Source organism: Anastrepha obliqua, chromosome 4, assembly GCF_027943255.1.
Source record: "Anastrepha obliqua isolate idAnaObli1 chromosome 4, idAnaObli1_1.0, whole genome shotgun sequence".
Classification (NCBI taxonomy): Eukaryota; Metazoa; Arthropoda; class Insecta; order Diptera; family Tephritidae; genus Anastrepha; species Anastrepha obliqua.
The window spans coordinates 121,375,691-121,392,221 of NC_072895.1; the positions used below are offsets into that span (position 1 = coordinate 121,375,691).

The 16,531-nt window shown below is 34.9% G+C and overlaps 1 long non-coding RNA gene across 2 annotated transcripts; it reads right to left on the reverse strand.

The window, feature by feature from the left end:
- Window positions 1–3: 3 nt before the first annotated feature.
- Window positions 4–16,278, reverse strand: LOC129246127 (uncharacterized). Of its 2 annotated transcripts, none has more exons than XR_008582443.1 (3): window positions 16,072–16,278; window positions 7,334–7,507; window positions 4–572 (listed from the first exon to the last, which is right to left on the reverse strand). It is a non-coding gene; the product is annotated as an uncharacterized LOC129246127 (long non-coding RNA). The 2 variants fall into 2 exon arrangements; XR_008582442.1 differs by lacking the exon at window positions 16,072–16,278 and adding an exon at window positions 11,533–11,667.
- Window positions 16,279–16,531: the final 253 nt, after the last annotated feature.

Consider the following 16,531-nt stretch of genomic DNA (forward strand, 5'->3'; position numbering starts at 1 on the left):
CCCGCTTGCATCATAAAAGTCAAATATTGATCAATTTTATTGCTTTTCGGTAATTTTTATTGGTAATTATTTATTTGATTTGCGTATTAAAGTGCTGTGAATGTATATATGTATGTGTGGTACCTAAAATACGCAGTTTTTGCAAGTGTGCGTTTTATGCAAATTTTTATAGAGCGCTTTTAAACGTGTCCGTGTGTGTGTTCGCAAAAACTAATATAAGTGGCCTAAATATTAGTTTGTAAGCACCGATTTATGACAACTATTTAAATTATTTGTAAATATTTGCTATTAATTTCAAGCGCTTTTCATTAAATGTTTACATAAAAATAATGTGATTTTAAGTGCGAAATTTTATTGCTTTAAAATAATCAGTGTTTTGCTCTCAAAGCTAAATACCCTAAATAGTTGCACGAATAGAAAATGTTTTAGCACACAGTTTCACTTGAATTTTTTCATACATATAACTGATATGTTTGTACATTTTAAGTGTTGAGACCCTGGCTGGCGGCTTCTACTATTAAAGCGCCACGGTTGCATCAGCCTCTTTAAAGTTGAAATGCAGGCAATTTGAGCTGAAGAAAGAGAAAGTTTACAAATAAAATTAGTATTCAGTAAAAGAAATATTATTTAAGTTGAATGAAGTTAAATAAATGAGTACACTCGGAGACTCCCCAAAAAGCTTACTGCGGTACAGAGTAAATAAAAATTTTCCCTCAAAACTGATTTCTGTTTATAAAGACTTACTCTGATTCCCAGCAAAGAAAATACGTTTTTACTTATATTTGAACCATCCTAAAGGTTTAGTACATACAGAGAACCATCTGCACAATGCAGAAGCTCGCACCAGTGTACCCTTCTAAAAATATTATATGCATGGCATCCTTCGAAGTCAGGGATCGAAAATAATTATTATTTTAAAATTGTCAATGAAGAAAATCAAAAGCTTTCAAATATCGTAAAACAATTTCGAATACTCATCTATACATGCCAATTCTTTTTTGCCATCGTTTCTAGCACATAAAACTATAAGAATTAATCAGAATTTATAAGAAATTGAAATTATTAGAAAAAAAGGTCTATTAGCATCTTAAAGCATAGCTCTAAATCCATTTTCGAGCTCAAGAAATTATCTTTCATTAATATCAAGCTAATATAGAGATTAATATTTATTTAAGTAGTATGAATGCACTTGGAAATTTCTTGATACGAGGAAATTATTTTCGATATAATTTTTTTTGTATAGCGTCAGATGGCGCTAAATATTAAAATAATATTTTGATTTTTAATTTTTTAAAAGCTTTAGCTTGTTTTACATAGACATAAAACATTTCGTGTAGCCACTTTTTTAACGAGGGTTATTTGAAAAGTCCGTGCTAAGTCAGAAAGATGGCACTACTGGCGCATATCGAGGTTATGTTTAATTAGTAACATCTCTTGAAAGAACATTCACCAAGTTTAAGCCAGCTTAATCCATTCATTTGTGTTTGATATACGTTTATATCGAGGAAGTTAAGTGATTTTCTATCACAACAACGAACCAGCTCGCGCCTCAGCAATTGTCGGGAAATGGAGTTCGAACTCGTTTCACAATCCCTATATTCTCCAGACTTGGCTCCCTTCGACTGTTATTTGTTCCCCAATTTGAAGAAATGGCTGGCGAGAAAAAGATTTTACTCAAACGAGGAGGTGATCGCAGAAAAGAATGCCTATTTTCCAGACTTGGACAAATCCTATTATTCGGAAGGGATCAATAAACTAGAACAGCTTTGAACAAATTGTATAAACATAAAAACATACTATTTCGTAAAATAACAAAGGTTCACCGCAAACAGTTGAGTATTTTTTTTTATTTTTGCATAGCCGTTTCAAAGAGCCCTGCAATTACAATTTAAAAAATCATATATAATTTAATATCAAAAATAATTTTTGCTTGTAAACGATATTGAACATTTTCTTTCATATTGGTGGATTTCGAACAAGTGTGTTGTACGAGTTTGCAATAAAATTCGGAAAACATCGGATGAAAAAGAATTGTCAAAATCGGAAACGATTTTTGAGCGAATTCATACTTGCACTTCTCTAGTCTATAATTTTATGAGCTATAAAACTGCTTAATCGAAATTTCTTTTAAGATTCTGATTGAAAAGTGTGACATTTTGATGGAAATTTGTATATTTGTTCTTAAATTATTAGGTGCGCAACTAAGTTCTTGCTGCTTTTTTGATGAAAATGCAACTTTATTCTGAAAGAAATGGTTACAAGTGTATGATTGAAAGTATTGCCCATCGCTGGCTATTACTTTTTCCAATCTTTCTGGTATGCCGAAGCGTTCATCTTTTGATGCTATCCACGGATCAAGCCATTTTTTGATATCTTCAAATGAATGGAACTGCTGGTCAGCTAGAGCATGTGCCATCGATCGGAACAAGTGATAATCGGACAACGCAATATCTGGAGAATATGGCAGGTGGGGTAGGATTTCCCTTTTCAGTGTTTCCAGGTAGGTTTTAACGGGTTTGGCAACCTCAGGTCGAGCGTTGTCATGCTGTAGAAAAACTTTTTCATGCCTCTCCGCGTATTGGGGCCGCTTCTCGCGCAGTGCTCGGCCGATGATGGTTTCGCTTGGTTTCAACAGTTCATTATAAATAACACCAACTTGGTCCCACCAAATACATAGCATAACTTTCGCAGCATGAATATTCGGCTGAGGCGACGACGTAGAAGCATGACCGGGCAGTCTCCATGACTTTCTGTGCTTTAGATTGGTGTAGTGAATCCATTTTCATCATCCGTCACGAAGCGATGAAACAAACCCTTCCTTTTCTTCCGCTGGTGCAGTTGTTTACAGGGGAAAATACGACGTTCAACATCCCTTGGTTTTAATTCATAAGGAACCCAAGTCCCCTGTTTCTGAATCATTCCCAAAGCATGCAATCGCTTGGAAATGGATTGGTGTGTAACTTCTAATGTTGAAGAAATCTCTTCTTGCGTTTGACATGGATCCTATTGAGCAATGCCTTCAATTCAGCGCCTTCGATGGTTTTTGGCCTTCCTTCACGCGGACAGTCGTCAACTTTGAAGCGACGGAACCAATCTTGGCACGTTGTTTCATTTAAAGCAGCATCTCCATAGACTTTTTGTAGCTCTTGATATGCTTCAACCGCCGTTTTTTTTCGAATGAAAGAGGAAAATCAACACTTCCCGCAAGTGACGATTATTCGACACAAAATCCGACATTTTCACAAAACCAAAAGTATACGATACCAAAACAAAATCACTAATGTGTCGAAGCAGTGCGCTTACCATATGTCTAAGCTTGGTTTATGACGTTTATGTTATGTTAGAATCGACTAGCACACACTGCTGGCGGCATCTTTGACAAACAGCGGGAACTTAGTTGCGCACCTAATATTAAAATTAAATATCATAAGATAAAGTATAAGATATATGGTACGCAGTTAGTGGTTTTAGAGGAAGAAAGCAAAAAAACTTTGGCGAAAACCGAGTCAAAATACCGTACGACGAAGAAAGTGCATTTGAGACTTGAGAAGCTAGTAGCTATGTACAATAATAGTCAGTTATTCCATCTGCGGCATAGTTACTTGAATAAAGGCTTCCTGGAAGTTTTTAAGTCCGAACTGTGTGAACTTTCACATCAAAAACTAAGGCGCTTAGACCTCAGCTTGTAGAACATGCAAGAACAAACAAATATTAATAATTTTAATTTCTTTTGTAAAATTTAAAATATTTTTTTCCATTTCAAACAAAGTCAGAGTGCAAAATTCGTACACACAAAGTCGGTGGTGGTCTCGAATAAAGCCTGTTGAGTAAAATTGGCGCTTGTCGCAAATAGCCATAACTAAGTTTGACAGCTATTGAATTCAATTTGAAATAATTATATAACGAGCCATGGCACAAGAACGGAGTTGTAAGCTTTTTTATTAATTTAATAAATATTGCTTAAACCAATTTTTTTTCAGCACAGAACGCATAAAAGTAAGCCACAATCCATGGCACTGTTGAACGATTTCAAACACGTCAGAAAATCACTTTATCAGTAACGCGCACGGTTTAAATTCATAAAAAAAGTAAAAAAAACGGCACAGAAGAAAAAAACGACTTCATTGCTTCAAAATATTTGCAACTAAGTGATGCGTAAAATTGGCATTCCTGTCAGTATTTGAAGTGTATAAAGACAGGCGCTTGGAAATATTTCATTGCCAGGAACAGAAAACAAGCAAAGTGAGTAGAAATACAAGATAAAAAAGCACGCATAAAACAGACAAAACGCAAAATGGCAAAAATTGCGAATATTCTAAGCATAAAATACTAAAATAAAAAGGAAAAAAATGCATAAAAAAGAAATTAAAAAAAAAAGGAAAACACAGCAGAAAAACAAAAGTGTCAATGGAATGTCGATAAGCGCAACGCATAACATCTTAGGCCAACTCAAGGTTTTCAGCTTCATCACTTGTACACTTTGCTTGATTTTGCTAGTTAAACAGTTATTTGTGTAGCCTTAACTGTTAAATTAATTTTAACAGTTTGTCCGTTTGCCGCAAAAACCACACACCCAAGTGGGGTCAAACTAACTTAGTGTACAAACAAATCGATTTGTTACGCCAATGACAGGTATGCGCACGTGCGTCTAAAAGACGCTAGGGCTCAAATCTAAGTACTTGGCTAAAAGCCAGGTCAAATTTTTGCAAAACAAAAAGGTGTAAAAACTGACCTGGGTTAATGCCGTAAAACAACTGCTTATCAGCTTTCTGTACGTATGCCCTTTTCGTTCTCTTTGTTTTTTTCACTGTATACATTACAACAACTGTACTTGCCTCATTTGTATTTGCTGAAACAAGTTCCAGCTTTGCGGTGGGCAACGAGCGAATCAATTTGGCGATTTAGCTTCACCTAAGCTAACTTAGTAGCATATCGTGGCATGGACACCCACGCACACACATACAAAACCCATCGCTTTGAGTGCTCAATACGCATACATATAAGAATGATGGATTATGTTTACTTTGGTTGAAAGTTGCGCAATATTGCCAATGACTTTTTCTTAGTTTTATTTTTTTCCTATTTTACGTGCACTTTGTGTGGTAATTATTTACAGTTTTCCGCAAATCTCTTGCTTCCTCTCCCCTTCCTTCCTCGTTACTATTTAGTTTGTTTCTTGATTTTTTTGTGTCGCTCAATGGACATCACAACTTGTGCGCTAAAGGTGTGACAGGCCTAAGCGAGAATTTGTATCTCATAAATATTTTGTTGATCTATACATTCAGGTTCAATTCATTCATATTCAAGTTGGCGTAAAATACCATAAAATATCTATTTCGTAGTTGATCAGTTAGATGCGGTTGAATAAATCCTTGAATTGCCTTGGCCTTTGACACTGCCCGAATATGAAGATGTATGCTTTGCAGTGGATAGCCAAAATATACAGCAAGTATTGTAACCCATGAACTGCTATTTAGTGTAAGAAGTCAAACTAGTCCAAGATGGAGTAGTACTGCATTAGTTGCAAAATGTATAATTTGAAATATATGCCAAAAAAAATATTTTTTATTATTAGGAAGAAACCAAAAAGAGGTTTCATCGGCATGTTGAAAATACTAGTTGCTTTTATTAAAATAAGAGAAAGATAAAAGTCACCCATGGAGCTCAAATGTGTAGAAGAAAATTCCTGTGGCTATGGCCCGAAAATCCTGAAGAGAATGTACACCCTGATAATTAGATGTGAGGGATGATTAATAATAATCAGTTTTGAAAAAAGATTCATGAAAGCACACCAAATGAACTGGAGTACAACTGCCTTTAAAAGGGAGTCCCTACCTTTATAGGACTGCACGGACAGCTCGAAGAAAACTGAAAGCATAGACGCTGGGATATTTGTCCCCAAAACAAAGCTGTCGGTGGCGTTACGTAGTTTTAAGAGCATCTCCTAAGGGAAAATGTATGTCATCTGTATGCGTGCCTAGATAAATTGCAGAAAATCATCCACAAAGATCAGATTATCATTCTAAGCAAAAGCCCGGCTGCACTGCAGCCTTTACCTTTTGGAGTTCCATATTTTCGCATTCAGCTTTTATGAGCCCGGTGCCACAAAAAGGTGAACCGGAACGAGTTAGCTGACTAAACTGACTAAGATCTGAGCCCTTTCTGGAGATAAGATAACATACCAACAAGGAGCTCAAGATACAACGACAACAATGTCCATATAACAAGATCTAAAGAACTTATAAGCCTCTTTAAGAATCAGCTGAGAAGCTCACTGGTATTCTCGTCAGGTACTGGAGATGGTGAGGTCATCTGCACAGGTTCGGGGGATAGACTTATAGTATAAGTCTTGCCCACTCTGGGACTCATTTTCAGAGAAATCATCGCATTTGCTGCGGTACTATATAAAAAAGGAGAAGTAAGTATCTTAGCTTGGCAAAGTCAGGGCGCTTAACTCAGCCCATTATCACCTTGGATTTCTTAAAAGAAATGGATTTTGACGAATATTATGAAGGTCATTAAAGGGCGTATTCCTCTATTACACGTGCCGCTGAAGGCTCGTTATATTGGGTTTGCTTTCTAAAAGGAGCAGAAAGTATCTTTTTTTTATTTAAATTTTTTTGCTTTTTATTTACTTTGATAAAAATTAAAAATTTTCTGCACTCGTACTTAACTTTTATGACTTTTTAATTCCATTAGCTCTTGTGGCAAACAGTCGCTGACTTGAAATTTAGCACGCAAAACGGATCCATGTCACGCCAAGTTAAGCCATTTCACGCAGCCAGGGACTAGAAGGTAATACTGGCAATGCCAGCAGCCTTTTAGGTTTCTTCAATATTGGTTAACCCTTCTTTGCTAATCAGGTAAATTTTGCATATAAACTATGGAATGAACTATTTTAGGCATTTATGTGAAGGAAAATTAAACAAAGTTGCCAGATTGCCAAGCCGAATGTATCCAGAATTGATCAATTGAATGGACTGAAACAAGAAGGCCAGATTGCTAGTTTCATACTGGTTAAATCGCTGTTGGAGTAATGACAAAATCACTTGAAGCTATTCTAAATTATATTTAAATATTTTACAAAATACTAACAAAACTCATTTTGGGCTCTAAAAGCAAAAATTTCTAAAGTGAAGTTAGGTATTTTATTAAGAGGTGGCTCCCAAGTGCGACTCTAGATGCGTTTTTTTAATTGATTTTTAATTGAAGTGCTAATCTATTGGTGAATGAATAAGGAAGCATTTACTGGACGGTTATGGGAGGTAACAGGCAAGCTAAGGCTTAATTGCGAAAACATCAGGAAGAAGTTCCAAAATACTTCTAAGCTTACCAATAAATCTGCTGTAGTAGTCCCTTTCTACTAGCCGTCACGCTTTCTACTGGACAGCGCAGAGAATCGAATCAGCGAATATTATTAGTCCAAGAACGAGAAGCAGCAGAGCTCTTAGTGCATTGGTGCACCGCATTTACCAGATCCAAATTTTGCGTCCTAGAACCATCATACCTGGAAGCAAATAAACGAAGTGACCTCTTGTCAAAACACCTTGAGTATATTTTTTAAAAATAGTTTAATCAGGAAAGCCTTTAGGCGAATGTAGGTTAATGAGATTGATTAACATGCATTAGGGTGGGTTAAATTGCATGAAACGATTTCTCAGCGGTTTTGGATGCTACATAAATTTTAGGAAAAAATTTCCAGTAGAGCAAAGTTCTAAAGTCAATTTCGAGCTTTCCAAAATTATTAAAGTTGCTATAGGTATTTAATTATTACAAAGTTCACATGAAGATGAATATTTACTAAGGTATTTAAATTTTTTTTTTTAATTTTTTTCTATATTAATTATAAATTTTTTGACAATTAACAACCTAAAACAAACAAATATTTTGGCATTCGACCTTTTTTACTTTGAGAACTAGGTGTATTTTTTCACTTTCTCGCCATCTCTATTTTCGCATTAATTGTAAATAGCTTCTTTTCAAATCTGGTGGGTATTTTTTTTTTAAATTTCATGCAGATTCCAAAATTGGTAGGCCCGATGCCGAAAAAAATTGTGCCATTGAAATTGACCCGCCCTAATATATTATACATACATATATATTTAATTGGCGCGTACATCCTTTTTGGGTGTTTGACCGAGCTCCTCCTCCTATTTGTGGTGTGCGTCTTGATGTTGCTTCACAAATGGAGGGACCTACAGTTTCAAGCCGACTCCGAACGGCAGATATTTTTATGAGGAGCTTTTTCATGGCAGAAATACACTCGGAGGTTTGGCATTGCCTGCCGAGGGGCGACCGCTATTAGAAAAATGTTTTTCTTAATTTTGGTGTTTCACCGAGATTCAAACCTACGTTCTCTCTGTGAATTCTGAATGGTAGTCACGCACCAATGCATACATATATATATTTGACATTCTTCATTAACTAATTTTTTTAAATCATAGCTATCAACTTCAAACATTTTTCATTTAAAATTCCATCTTTCCTACGAAACGAATATTTCATTCCCAGTTTCAGTTTAGCGCCACAATGTCGTGCTATTCTTTTGCTTTGGCTCATTATGGCCTCATCTTTGAACTTAATGAACGTGTAATTGCCCATATTTGAATTGCAATCAGCTGCTGGAAGTCGCTCATTAAGGTAATGGATTTACGCAATGGAAGAATAAATGAATAAGAGTATTCTATTTGCATAAATACGTGGCTATATAGTTGTAGGTATATCATTTGATGAACACAAAAGTGGTCAAAGGTGAAAGAAAAAAGCGAGAGTTTGAGAAAAAGAAGAAAAATGTACGTATTTTTAATATCACGGTTGATTTTCTTAGTAGCTTCATTTCATAAAAATAGGTGGAAGGGATTCTCTTGAAAAATAAAATACATGTACCTCTTCCTCTTCTTATCAGCTTCAGTTAGTTCTAGATAGGATATTGTATGATAGGATAGGACATTGTACGATTGTATGATTAGTATGATCACACACCTCCCGCAAATATTATGAAGGCACCACATATACTTATGCAAATTCGTTCGTTTTATTCCTGTGCCGAACATAGGGCCTCAACAAATTGTTTACAATGGCCCCAATTTTGAGCTGCTATTTTAACTTCACTCCTTGCTTTATTCGTCTTTTCCATCTCAGCCTCAAAAATCCTTATTAAAATTTTATACGGTCTTCCCCTGCTGCAAATGGTATGCGTGCTCCATTCCACTGCAGTTCTGGTGACAGCGTAATTAAGCATGTACATACATGGCCAAGCTAGTTCCATTTTCGTCTGATAATTTCCTTAACAATAGGCTTTGTGGCTTGCCAAAGCAAAATGCATTGAATGGTATTGGAATGGAATAGACCTTACGCAGGCAACGGTTAACAAACACCATATGGTAGGTTTTAAATTATTTGTGTATTATTTTTTAACTTCATTTATTTTCTATTAAAAATATATATCACTATGTTAGCGAGGCCACAAAAATTTTAAATTTTATACAAGATTTATAAAAATTCGACCAATTTTCATCAAAATTTTGAAATCCTAATCAGAAAAAAACAGAAAAATATTGGGAACGCAGCCCATAAAATTTCAGTAAATAAAATGAAAATTTGAAGTGGCGCAAAATTTTCGATGATTTTCGGTAATTTTTTCCTTTGACGGGTTGCGCATTTTCTCCATAGAACGAATGCACGCAATGTTTTTTTTGATAATTTTAGGGGGTTCATAAGAAAATACTCGCTATGCACTTTCACTAATTTAGCAGAAAATGTAAGCAAAATATGCACAAGGAGGCGCAAAATTAATCATCCGAGTGGAAGATTTATAATTATAATTTTTGCAATTTGTTTTGAGAACTGTACAGCTGGAGAATATAAACAGACAAGCAATAGTGCACGTAAAGAGCAAAATAAAGATTTCCATCACTCAATCACTTTCCTTTATTTAGTGAAAAAACGATTCAAAACCAAAAACGGGTGATTAATTTTGCGTCACCTGTGTAAGCAGGAAATTTCGCGTTTCTTCTGTAATTTATTTGAGGTAAGTAGCCAGATTGGCTTTTAGTAATAATATAGTTTGTAAGATATTTGATACACAGTAGGCCTCATGGATAAAATTTCGATTCGATTTTGAGCTTGATTTTTATGCTCTAGCTCAAGATGAAGCTCAATTTATGTTTGCCCTTATATTCTTACTTAAGTGATAGATTTTAACAAAAGCTTGACTGATTTTAAATTTGCCCACCAAATACTAGGCTTGCTAGAATAAAGATGAAATTCAATTTTTTTATTTGGTCATTTTGACTTTATGATTCCTTCAAATAAATCCTTTAGATGGAAGATGGAGACTTAAACTTGCATCATTATCTTTTCCAACTCTTGAATCCCTCATATGCATTTTTAGTATGATCTTAAGCTCTTCCAACGATACAGTCTTTATTTTCACGATCGTTGCAAATCTCCATCCTTTCGTGGATCATTCCCATTTTGGGAAGAGGAAAAAGTGCAAGAAACCGAGTATGTACTGTGTTATTTGAAGTCAAAGCTGTAGATTTTTAAATACATTGTTTTGATAGAAAATAAATTCCGAGTACGGTTGTTAAATCTACAGAGAAGAACTAAAAATGAAAACTTCCGAGTGCGTTTCTGGCATGAAAAAGCTTCACATAAAAAACCATCAGATGCTCCAGGGTGGAATAAAACTGTAGGCTTTTTGATTTGTGGACAATAGCAAGACGCATACTACAAATTGGAAGAGCAGCTCGGCGAAACACCCAACAAAGTATGTACGCGTCAATTATATATATAAAATATTTATTTTTCCCATCCGATGGTACTGCGGCGTAGAATTTATTTTACCTACCTATCAAAGTCGTCAACAAATAACATAAATTTCTGCTCAAACACTCATAACATATAAAAGCTAATTAAAGCTTCATTAATATCAATCTAAGGCGCACGCCCTTGCCATATTTATACTTACCAAGAACGCTGTGATTTAATGCGCTAACGTGATATTTGCATGCTTCACATATGCACATAATGGTTACATGGAAATTTAGCTAGCAAGACACATCCTTCAACGCACAGACATACATACAGGGGCCGCGTGGCTTGTACATACTCGCACATATGTGCGTATGCCACAAGAAAGACAAGAAGTGTCAAAGTGTTGCAAGCCAAATTACGCTAATTAATAACGTGACATTTTATAAATCCCAGCGATCTATCTTTTGAGTAACGTCCCTGCGATAAAGAAAGAAAGTAGGTGGGCAAAGCAGCAGACGTAGTGTTGTCACACACACGCTAGTACAACAGTTAGCTATTTATTTATGGGTATGTGTCCCACCAAAGAACACCCAGCATTTGACAACCATGCTGGATGTCCTTCGGTGGGTAACTTCCCCTTTGATAATGCGCGCCAAAAGCTGCTAACTTCATTTTGTACCCACATTTTTATCTAAATCGGAAATGAAGCGATTATTTAGCTAACAAAATGGCAGCTAACATAGCTGACACATTAGCAACTATACAGCTACTTACACTTTGTACACTCCACATACACCCAAAGCCTCTGACAGGGTGCGCGTGCATTAATGCGGCATGCCTCCGTATTAAGTTGTTGTTGATCAAGCGTTTTAGGCAGACGAAATGTCAACTGCAGGAAGTTAGGCGAGGTGGGCGCTGTAAATTTCGGAAGTGAGAAAGGTGGCTAAGTAAGAGAAAAAAAAAACTAATATACATACATATAAAATGTATATTAAAGTATACTAGGTGGCGCAAGATTAATCACCATATCGGGAGATTTATAATTTTTGCAAATGGGGTCGCCTCACACATATTTGACACTTGTGAAGCTGTCCAGTGCAGTATACAAAAAGACCAGCAATGGAGCGCGTAAAGTTCAATACAAAGATAACTTTCACTCCAAATAATTTGTTTTTATTTAGTAAAAACGTTATTCAAAACCAAACTTGCAAAGAAATTATAAATTTTGCGCCACCTTGTACACCCAAAATTTTCAGTAACCAAGTGAAATTATCGCAATGCGGATTTATATTTTTTTCTTCGCTTTACGCTTCTCGTTCTTGTCTCTATCTTTCTCAGGAAGCGTGTTTTTGTTGCTTGTAGTTGTTATTTTTTTATCGTTTACACATCATACTTTGATAATGCAACATTTAAGACATCATACGAACGTGCCGCTAAGCAAAGTGCGGTAAGTAGGCGATTACTCTGTGGAGTGATGCGGCGGCGGTGGTTAGGGTAGCTGGGGCGTTAGAAAAATCGAGGCAAAAATGTTTGCGTGTTTTCAGCAATTTGATTTTCCTATTAAAAAAAGTACGCTCTAGGCTACAATAACGGTAACAAAAGCAATAAGAAACAATGCCATTATGACATTCAAATGAATGCGCAGGTTATCGAGTACGAAAACTGTGTGTAATGTGTGCCAAAATTCAGGAAGAGAATCTATGTAGGCGTTATGGAAAATTTCAGCTATACTCTTAAAAAAAAACTAAAAAAATTTAGAAATAGAAAAAATATAGAAATATCTTCCCTGCTGAATGGAGAGTGGCAGAAATTAAAAAGATGCTCAAACCGGTAAAGCCAGGCGATGAAGTATAATCTTATGGTCCTATAAGCCTTCTACCACTTCTCAGTGATAACTCGAGAATCTTGCAAATGCATTTTTGTTTCTTCGTTTCAGATGATTCTGCTGCAAGTTCTGATGTACATCGTAAAACAGCTTTTTATGAGGCGCCGGAGGTTGCTGGATTTTTAATATTTTGCAATGAAAAATTAGAAGATAATACTCAAGAAATTTCTGAACAATCTTTTTGCACTGAGTGTGGTTAGGTTATTCACCAATTAATTTTCTTCACTCAACCTGACAAAGATAAATTTGGGCTGTAGCAAAAATCCACTATTAAGTTGCCCTATTGTCGACGCTTAGTGCCCGTTTTCGAAAACCTCTGGCATGAAACATCAAATGATAGAAAACGTGTTTCTAATAGCGGTTACCCCTCGGTAAAGGTAAACCGCCGAGTGTGTTTCTGCCATGACAAAGCTCCTCATAAAAACCATTTGCCGTTCGGAGCTGGCTTAAAACTCTAGGTTCCTCCATTTGTGGGAAAACATCAAGACACACACACACCCCACAAATAGGGGAAGTAGCTCGGTCAAATACCGTATAAAGGGTGTAAAGGGTTATGTTGAGAAAAATTGTTTTGGAATATTTCTTTTCTACTGGCTAAGTTCCAAAGATATATTGTCTTAAACAAGTAACTGCCCCTAAATTTAGACTACATTTAATGCATCCACAATAATGATGCCAGTCAATAATTGTTCTTACACGAAATACAGTTTACTAGAGCAAATCTTTAGACATTTGGTGAGCGATGTTTTTTAAATAATATTAATATATCTAATTTTTACATATCCATATAAGAGTTTTTTAATCATCAAATTACATTTTCTTTTAACGCATGCTACTCACATCCACTTTGTAGCTAGCCCTCTGCACCTTGCTAGCAGTGCAGTGAGGCTAGAATTGTTTACCTAATCGTTTATCAGATACTGAAAAGCTAACAAAATAAAACAAAAAACATTCAGCTCGCAGCTACACATATAAATATACATCGGTGCAGAGAGTTCAGCAAAGTCTTACGGATGCCAAAATATGTAAAATGATTGAATTCTTGCGCGAACGACAATAATCGTTTTATGCCAAGGCATATACGAATAGTAACTCAAAATATGTACACACACGCACATACATATATGAATAATAATATGAAGGAAGCGGAAACAATACGATTACTACGACAAAAACTCAAGCAGTGAAGCGGAATCTCCAGATGGATTGCAAGAGTTTAACAGGAAAATAAAATAAGAACATCACAACAGAAAGAAAGGGAAATAAGTGCAATGAAATATAAATGAAAATCGGACTTATTCCAGAATAATAATAACGAATAGTTGATAAAGTTGTATGACAGCCAAATAAAAGGAATAAATGAAGGGAAGCTCCTGTAGCACTATGAACTTGTGGCGAGATTGGCAGGAAAACATTAAAATTTTGGCCTAAAAAAACAAGCGCATAAATTTGCTGTACAGCTGTGAAAGAGCCCACCAAAAGACCTGTCATTCGGTTCTAACGTAAGTGGACTTATGCTTATGATTGCGTACACGCGTTGAGCTTAGCGCTTGCTTCTATAAAAATTGTCATAAAGGAAATCGATTTGGGACCAAAAATAAATTAGTATTTGATTTCCATGGGCTATTTTATTTGGCAATGTTACCTAGCTGATTTTGATGTCCACAATTGATAGGCATACAGAAGTGTAAGCTTGCTTACACACACACGTTCGCGATAGTATGTCAGTGAAGGCGCACAAGCGAAAACAGAAACTCGGCCGACCCAGAGGCCGTACCAAATTATTTGCCAATAAATATGCACAAACATATATTTTCAGCGGTAGCAAAGTTTTGCGTACATAGGGTAGCCAAAAACAAGCTGAAATATTGAAAATTTATAATGTTACAATGTCCTCGATATTGGAAGAGGAAAGGCAGGTATTTTTGTTAATTTGAGATCGGCTGATATTTAATAGTGCCGCAAAAGCGGTAAAAACTATTTTTTACGAAATTTAATGAAATAAAAAAAAAAACAAAAAAAATTATAATTAAAAAAGAAATTCAAATAAAAATATTTTTTTAATGGGAAAGCGATGTTTATTACTAGAAATAAAATTACAAAATCTCTCAAAAATCGGATTGAAATATGACAATTTTCCAAAAATGAGCTTTGCATAAATTGTCAACATCGCTTGCAAACAAAATTTGTAATGGGAAAGCGATGTTTACCACTAGAAATAAAGTTTCAATATTAATCTGATGGAAAATAAAAAAACTAGGTAATGTTTTTTATTGGAATATAAATTATTTTTGTGACAAAATTTAATAGAATTAAAAAGATTGAAATAAAAAGAATTATCATTAAAATGTTGTATTAATTGGTTTTATTTATCATTTTTAAAATTTTGTATTAATTTGTTATCATTAGAAATGGCATTTCAAGTTTTAATCTGAATGAAATTTTTTACTAAATCTAACAAAATTGTATAGAATAAACAAAAATTTTTAACAATATTTATCATTAGAAATGCATCTTAAAAATCGCATTGATATATGACAGTTTTCCGAACATTTGCTTTGTATGGAAGAAAATTGTCAACATCGAACGCAACAAAGTATGAGTTAAGATATGATATGCGACTTCGTGTTAAGATATGACTGAGGCTATTATAATGTTTTTACCAAATCTTCCTCTGAATATAATTATTCCGGCCTATCACATTTGGTAAGCAGATGATGGAACTTTATGTTTTGCTAGATTTATAGAAAAGTTGTCTAACTGGAAATAGAAAATAAAAAGTTGGGTAAATTACGTGCTTGATTAGGAGCTATATAAAAATAGTTAATATGACACAATACTTTTAATAAATAATAATTAAAATTCTATAGTTTGTACCCTACCGAAGAGAAATATTGCTTACACATTGAAAAATATGAATTTTTAGTGTTTTTGTATAAAATTTGTAAGAAAGCTACATTTCACCCTTTAAAATACAAGAACTTTGCGGCACCATTAAATATCTAGCGATGTAAACTAAATTAGAGAATACGAGTTTGTTTTTTCAATATACAACAAAACAATTTTGATATCGACTTTTTGTTTACTCCCCTAATGTACATGGCATACGGACATTTAAGTGAAGATATGTGCACATACCCGTTAAAAAAAAAAAAAATATTTGCCTTATTATGCCTGCCTATGTATTGTACACTATACAGTTGCTATGTTGCTTGTATGGCCTATTTGCCTACTTTTGGGCGCTTACACAGGTCGTTGGCGTATGCTGCTGCAATTCCCCTTAAATCTTATGCCATGTTATTGTTACCCATGAATTCCAAGCTTTTAAAAAATTTTTCCCCATGTATTGCCACACAATTTTAAAGAATCATACATATTTATGTTTTATTAACCTTTCAAAAATCGCTAGATAAATTCTATATACTCACAATTTGTATGCTGTGCTCATTCTACACTTGCGTGCTTCCATTCATGTGCATTGCCTATTTACCACTACCTACATTTGTTACATATGTTGGAGGATATTAAATATATACAAATATATATATTTATCTCTGCATATCAGTGTTTGTTTGGTTTAATAGGGAAAAGTGAAAAGCGGCTAAAGCCGAGATAAAAATTGTCTGCTTGTGCGATTTATTTTGTATTATTTGCAAATGTGTGTGAACTGGGTTACGGCACTACCAATGTAAGGGCGCTTTAAGTACTTTAAATAGTTCGTATGTTAAAGCAAAAGCACCAATTACTTCCAATTGCTTGGAGCTGAGGATGAAAACTTGTTAAATTTGTACAATAAGAGGAACACCTTCGTTAAATGAACTATACGTTCCTCTTTAAGCAGTGAATGGGAATATCGAATTAAAAATAGTCTACTTTTCGGCGATATGT